Source organism: Rhyacophila brunnea, unplaced genomic scaffold (genome assembly GCF_057557595.1).
Source record: "Rhyacophila brunnea isolate RB1 unplaced genomic scaffold, BYU_Rbru_1.0 scaffold_20, whole genome shotgun sequence".
Classification (NCBI taxonomy): Eukaryota; Metazoa; Arthropoda; class Insecta; order Trichoptera; family Rhyacophilidae; genus Rhyacophila; species Rhyacophila brunnea.
The window spans coordinates 31,611,864-31,620,355 of NW_028232860.1; positions in this window are offsets into that span (position 1 = coordinate 31,611,864).

The window sequence follows — 8,492 nt, forward strand, 5'->3', positions numbered from 1 at the left end:
CTTGTCTTCAACAGTACTTTCAGGAAGATAATAATATAAATAAATTTACGGGTATTCAATATTATAGATAAATGAGAACTGTTGCAGTAATGTTACGTGTGGATACCAGGTCGTGCGTTGCTAAGAGGCGGCATTAAATTTTATAGTGCAAATGTTTTTGGAGATAGATTACGTAAGGTTTTAAAGTCGATTTTTTTTTCATTCGCTAACAAGACTATATTAGCCATATTTTATTATTCCAAAAGATATGTTGCCATGGATGGTGTGATGAAGGGTAGGTGATGAATAGAATCAGAAGGTTTTGATGCGTATAAAAGTAATTCCCCAAATTTATTATCCCTTAACACAAATTACAAATTCAATTTACAGCTTGTACAATATAAAGTTTATAAACTAGATTTACGACGATAGTGTTTGTAATACAAATTATTTTTAACGTTGAAGCAAGAAGCGTGTGATTAAGACGAACGAAATTAAGGTACTGATCTCTTGTTGGATTGCCACGTCTGTTTTTATATTGAAAGTAGACAAAGAAATTGCTATCCACAGCGTGGGTAAATTTATTGTTTTGTTCTCACACTACGGATTGATTCCTGGGATTTTGTCTGCGAAATTTGATTAAGGTACAAACGTTATCAATCCAACAATGGATTTCACACGACACAATGACAGGAATGCACTGTTTACTCGTTCATTCCTGTGATGCGACAACTGACACCCGGCACGTAAGCATTTCTTCAGCCGGCGGGAGGCGATCATATGTCCGTTCTCACGGCAGTGTTTTGCTGATTATTAAAATATTGAATTATTAAAAATGTTGTAATTTTTAGGTTTGAACTGCTATCTACACATTGCACTGTCTGCGGACTACTTCCACCCTCAGATATTACAACTCTCCATACAGATGTCAGTTGGATCATAGTGGATACAACTATTATCGCTCTACGCTTTATTTCTTTCTTGCATGTGCCCGAATCACTAATAGTGGAGCCCAGAAACATTGTGCCATATAAAAAATATACCTACTGGTACAAAATGTATCAATACCTACTTTGTTGACTTCTTATACTTATTTATTTATTTATTCATTTGAAAAAGACACGTTGAGTACATAACAAATTATTAATTCAGGACGTTCACAACATGACATTTAAAATAAAAATTACAAGCAATCAGTTAAAGAAAAAACAAGGTGGAGAAAAAAAAAGAAAGCAAAAATAGTTTTATACAAAAGAAATATTATAAACAGCAATAATTCCAAAAATATAAATTAAATAATAAAATAGAATTCAAAAAACAGAATATATAATGGATCGCCAAAAATATCTACATCTCTAGGGAGTGCATTGACAAGCCGCACGGCCCTCGCTATTGGTGCCCGGTGAGCCTGACATGAGGAAACAGCTTTCACCCAAAATAGGTCATGACTGCGACCACGTATGTAATTAACGGGTGCGTAAAAAATCAAATTTTCTAGAATATTGGGATTGAAAACGATACCAAGTGAGAGCAGGGGAAAATGCTTTAAGAGCAGAAGTGACGTACGAGCTTCAAAAGGCGAGCATGCCTTGAAGAAAGTTAGTCGGAAAAGACTCGTTTGAGAAGGTGTCAAAAGGAAAATAATTATAAAATTTAAAATAAAAATGACGAAGAATTTTTTTCTGAATACACTCTAAAACAAGCTTACAGGAAACCTCATAAGGACTCCAGATAATGAAGCCATACTCAAGAATACTCCGTACTAACGACACATTGGGTGTACGTAAAACAGTTGCATTCTTGAATGACTTGGCTTGTCTCATGACGAATCCTAGAAGCTTGCTCGCAAGCAATGACACACAACTTCTCTAAGTTTTAACCACAATGCCACATTTACAGAACAGATTAATACATAGAAATGTAAAAGCCATCGCCATAGACCAGAGTTCTGAACAGAGAGATAATGGTAACTACCTAACGGGTGTGTAAAAGTAAGCAACCGATCTTAAGCGTGGAAGAAACGGGATAAACTTAATTGCGTCATACGTCGAATACCGACAACTGCTCTCGATTTAAGCAATGACGCTCATTTAATACTTTGGACGCGGAAGACGCACACGGTGCGTAATGACCAGGCGGCCGATCGATGTAATTAACGTGCATTTTAAAGGGGGCAATTAAAATCTCATTATCTATTCAGCAGCGAAAGCGTTAATATTAGTGTATTGAAGGTTGCAACAAACACTATTGTACGTCTATAATACGTGGTTTATTTTCGTTGGAAACTCACACATTCAAAATCCTGCATCAAAATGTACTGTATTAGGATTTTTTTGGACCATGTCCGATCCTAATAAGATCATATGGATCTCCACAGAGTGGAGGTGTGTATTAACAGATTTTGTTTTTACGAGACATAGATATCAGCCACTGGCTCAACTTATTAGACCCATACTCTGATTCATACAGAATTGAAATTGAAATTGAAAAATAATATGTGTACTTGCCAGACCCATGATTCGAACCTGGGACCCACGACGCTATAGGCGAACGCTTAAACCGCGCGGCCATCGTGGGATTAGGATGTAGCCTATCGGAATTATATTTATTAATCTGTTCTGTGGTTTTTAAACAGGGTAGTTTATGGCCTGACCGCCATAAAACACACATAAAAAAACCGTGCGGACTGTTCTTAAAGATTGAAAGCACGTTATATTAACGTGACAAACTAAAATACATATTATTAACTATTAAAAATAGCATATTATTTTTTATTACGTGTTTAAGTTATTTATCCCATATTTTTCCACTCTCGAGATATTTAGCATGTTATACCACACCTCTTTAGGCCGACCGTTTGACTGACATCCGCGAGTTCTTGCATTCTCCAAAAGCTAAGAGTCGCACAGAGAGGCATGGAGAGGTGTATGTTGGGCATCACGCGACAGGACCGTAAGAGAAACGAATGGGTTAGGAAGCAGACAGGAGTACGCGATGTAATAGACGTTACCAAACAGCTGAAATGGAGATGGGCGGGGCAAATTGCTCGCCGAAAAGACGGCCGCTGGACAAATGCCGTCATCCAGTGGTACCCGAGGGCACGAAACGGCCACAGGGTCGACCTAAAAGCCGCTGGGTTGACGAACTGGTAAAGTTCGGCGGAAATACGTGGCAGCGATTGACACAGGAGCGAGAGAGTTGGAAGAAGCTTGGAGAGGCTTTCATCCAGCAGTGGATTGACCCCGGCTGATGATTATGATGATATCACACCTATTAATAATTAGGGTAAGCCAGTTTCCATTAATTTTGTATTCCATAGTCACATTATTGCTTGCCTAGTAAAACAAAGTCACATAATCAACAGTGTAAATAGTTATTTCAACCCTATGTCTTGTTTATTAATCGAAGTGTCATGAGGCTTCTTGATATATGAATTGGATGCTGACTGATCACGGAAGCCATATAGTTTTCATCTCATCTACTATTGTTATTGTAGCTGCATCATGCACGTATAGACTGTATTATGCAGTAGAAACCTTAGTAATCAATGTACCAATTGAAACAAGCTCTATTTCGAAAGAACGAGAATTATTATTATCGTACCTATTTATACTTCGTTGTTGTATTATTTTATAGTACATATTAATTTTTAAAATAATTATTAGTAAGTATTAAAATACTTCTGAAGATATATTTTACTGGCGTATTTTGTAAACCAGATTACATGGCTATTGATTCGAATAAAAAAAGCCAATCCAATGCATATACATTTAAAAAGCTGCAACGCTTATCCAGAGTTCAAAATGGATTGAAACGCAACTCCAGTTATATTCTAACGGCTAACGCTAGGGGCGGCAGGTTATATGAAAGTATGGTGAACCAGGCTGGTATGGTGAAAAAGTATGGTGAGGCGGGCTGGTAATCAAGTTGCGGAAAATTTTCCACGTTAACATTATTTTAAATATGGGTACATTATAATGACCAAAGTAAATCCTCCTTGATGCCCTGAATTTTATTTATCGCGTCGCTAATTCTCGTAAGTTGTCGGCTATTGTTGGTCTGCTTCATTTAGTTGTATGAGAAAGTCGATTCCTTGCCCTTCTTTTTATTTAATACCTCTATGGGCTAACGCATCCCTTTATAATGTTGGGTTTGAATCCAGTTTCTGACAAATAATTTTTCAATATGTGTTTCGAGTAATAATATGGATCTAATAGGTTGAGCAAGTGGCTAACATATATTCCTCGTAAAAACTAGAAACTTTTTTTTCTGTGCATGCCCAAATGATTTTCTTAAGATAATATATCTTCAAAAAAAAAAATCAAAGAAGACTTCAAAATCTACCTTCAATGAACAGACTACAAATGAGATTAATACATAGAATTCCGATAGGTAATACCTCAAAACACTACATTCTGAAGCAAAGTTTTGATTGTATGAGTGTCTAATACACAATTGAATAATACACACATTATAGACGTGCAATAGTGTGTGTTTTAACCTTCAAATACACCATTATTAAAATAGTATCAATGCATAAGCCGAGAAAAGTTGTCAAAACGAAGGACTAGCTTAAAATAACGTATTCTTGATACGTGTTTAAGTTTATTCCATATTCTTTCACACTCGAGATCGGTTGCCTGTTACTCCCACACCTGTGCTACTCATTACTACATTCACTAATTCTGTGTTCCCTGGAACAGACTCTTTCATTGAGTTTTGCACATAAAACAAAATCCATTATTGTTCCACTAACATGACGTGCTAACCAAAACGTTTCCCCAAAACTAGAAATATTAATGAATGATCGATATAAATATAAAATATAGTCATGTATAATATATAAATAACGTCCCTCGGATGTAAGCAGACCATGCACTACTTATGAATGGCAGATAAAGGAACTAAAGAGAATAATACTAATTCTAACAGTAGGTATATTGTGTAGATAATATGATATTCTTTCGCGTGCATCATGAACAAAATTTACTTTCTCTACGCTTTACTAGATGGGCATGACGGAAATGAAAAGACTGGTATTGCAGTTGGGTAGGTATATAACAAAAAATCAAGCACACTTTAATATTGTTGAAAAGTTTTGCGCTCCGGGTCGTAAAACTTTACATTTCGAGCGCTGCCAACCTTTTGTTATAGATCTTAAGAAAGCAATGTTTTATTTCTTAATTTAATCCACTAAATATAACTCTTCAAAATTCTTACAATTCCATAAGGAAGTTTCTTCTGTGCGAAGCTAAGTGTCGCTGAATTAAAAAAAATATTTAAAAAACTAAAGCACGACCTACAGGCATAACTTTTCATACTCTTTCCCGTTTAAGTCTCACATGGTACTTAAACATTTAAACATCTCCTCCCATAAACTTAACTTTATGTCCCCTTTCAAAGCGTCTAATGACCCGCGAAATGTAGCATTTAAAAGTAAGCTTTGAAAAATATGAAAAAAAGCTTGCCAGCGAAAAAGCTCCCGTTCGAAAACTCGAAGTAAAATCAACGGCGGAGTTTCTCATTAACTTTTTGAAAGCATTGAAAAAAAGCGTTTTATAAGTTCTAATGAATGAGTTTATTTAGTGCTCGTTAAAAATCTCTCACCGACAGTAATATCGTGAAATTATTACTACATTACAAATTGAATATAAAAAAATATTTTTTTTAATTTTAAATCAAGACACTGAACCCAATATCTAGCAATAATAACTAAATACAATTTATAATAAAAATATTTATTTATATTAGGTACTTTAGATCTTTTAAATAATAATTAGATAGAATATTTAGGTACCAATGTTAACTATAATATTATCAGAAAAGTAAATATCATTTAAATTCTAATTGATTTAAGTTCAGTACTAATAATTTCAATCGTTTTCTGGGACCCGGATAGCCTTTAGGAATCTTCACTTATCAATGGTTATAGGAAAAACCTTATTACCTACTAGGGTTACTAATTATTACTTATTACCTAAAGGATCAAGTATAAAAATAAATTTTGAATATCTATTAGTGTTTGTCAAAACCTGTCATAGGGCTCGATGACATTGATCTACTTTACAAACTACAAGCTGGCAAATTTACAAACTGCTTGTAAACTCGCCCAGTGTCATCATCGAACTAGCTAACAATCAGATTGTAAACAATCTACCGAGAAGTTGAAACCCGGGCTACTTTACTTGCTATTCGCTGGCGTGTGGGCCGATCTGCCGGTAAAAAACGAACTACTCAATACGTCCTGTCAAATATTACCAAAAATGACGGTTTCAACTCGCTAGCTTGTTGGCTTCTGAGCGAGTGGAAAGTTTTGTGTGCATCATCACAATCGCACTAGCTGACTCGTTTGCTCAATTTCACCGACGCTATAGATACAATTAATATATACTCACTATTAAAGTATTAATACATAAAGTGATAGCATTACATTGTCATTTTGTCAAACAGAAGAACTAGGCAATGTGTTGGGAATTTATTAAATTATCTAATGAGAAATTTCACAAAATATGCCAACCTAATTTAATAGGTACAAAAAAACAAATAAACAATATTAATGTATAACTCATAATCGCATTAATTGAATGCATCAATCATGGCATCAAAATATCCGTGTCCGGAAATTTGTACGTATGCAATTCGCCGTATCACACTTCACCGTGAAATGTTTTATCGGAAATATATGGTCGCATATTAAAGAACGTCCAACCTCTTTGGGTCGTATAGTACTGACATAAAATTCGTGTCTAAATAAAACACGGTTCCTGTCGGTTTACAGAAAACCAACGGCAAACAAATTTTGAAAATAGCGTATATACTGTTAGGTTAGGATAGGTTTTCATTGTTGAATTCATGAATTTTGCCAAAATCGGCTATGAACATTGAATTAATGTTCATAGTGAATCTAATAAAATTGGAGACCGTATAGTATACGGTCACCTCTTTCGCATATTATAAAGCTCACGGCGAACTGTGCCATGGTGAAATGTTTTACGTTCAATGTACATATACCCAAAATGTCAGGTTTTAAGAAGATATTTAATATAAGACACACTTACCTAGGTACCTACGTGCCTACTAAGTTTTGTATGTAGGTACACATATACATTATTATATATTATTTATTATTACCATATACTCAAAACTATCCATGGACCTACTGCTAATCCGATTTCGCAAATATTTGACTTAGCTCTGTAACGCGACAACGACTACAACTCTTTATTGATTGTAATCAATGTTGTCTTTACTAAGTCATTGCTACAGATTAAATTATACATAGTAAAAATGTCTCATAAAAACATAAAAATTGTGCAATCGCTTTACTATGCATTTTTCAGCGCCAGTGACCAGAGAAACCTTTTAGCACTTAGATCGAAATACGAATCCAGCAAAGTTTTAATTGTGTTTTAAAAATTAGTCTCGTAGTCACCCACTGAACATACCGACCACTTAATTTTCTTCATATTTCTTCTTCTTCCTTCGTTAGTCATTGCATCGTTAGTTCTTGTATCGTTAGTCCACACTGATTACTAAAATTGATATAACTCATGTATTATTCATTCAATTCAAATAAATCTTTTAAATATTTAATGGTTTTAAATTTTTCTATTAATTATTTACATTTTAACTAAACTTTGTGTATATTATGTGGAATGAAAAAACATGTCATATATAGTTTTTTTGGGTTTTTTTAGCCTTTTTTTATACAAAATGACATAGATAAAAAGTCCATGATATAAGTAAATAATAAAAGGATGATATACTAAAACTGGAGCTAAATATAATACTCTTCAAGATATTTAGAAGATGGAGGGCCATTTTATGTTTTTTACTGTCACAAACACCTCATACTTAGCGAACTGATCATTATTTTGACAAATTTAAATAAAAATAGATTTTATAAATCAAATATTTCCTAAAAAATATACTGGACTGTATATAATTAATATCATAAAATGATAGCGACATGTAATTTCAACTTTAAAAAAAATCAAAATATGATTAAAATTGTTTGATTTTCATCATGTCCTGCATCCTGTAACATCGGCGCCAAATTTGCGCCGATAGGGCGCGATGAGAAGTTAAAACCAGTATTGAGAGTGGAATAAGATACTTATCAATAAAATTATAACTAAACATTTTTTGGTTTCGCCAACAATTATTAATAGTGAAATAATTACAGGATAAAAAGAACTTTTTATATACAACGTTGTTAAATTTTCTGTTGAATCATATAAACTTGACTTGACTAGCTTAAACGATCAAAAAAAATGTACTTTATCAAGGAATAATGCTGAAATGTCATACTGATTTACATAGTAATGCACGCATATATTAATAATTTAGTTGCTAGGACCCCAGACCCCTCTAGCAACCAATAATGGTGTTGAAATAACTTTTCATACAAAACAGAATTATCTGAAAATGAATTCAATTCTACTTAAAGATGGCTAAAAGTATTAAAAAATGCATTGGCATCGTGTTCTGATATATTCTAAAAGTTTCGAATG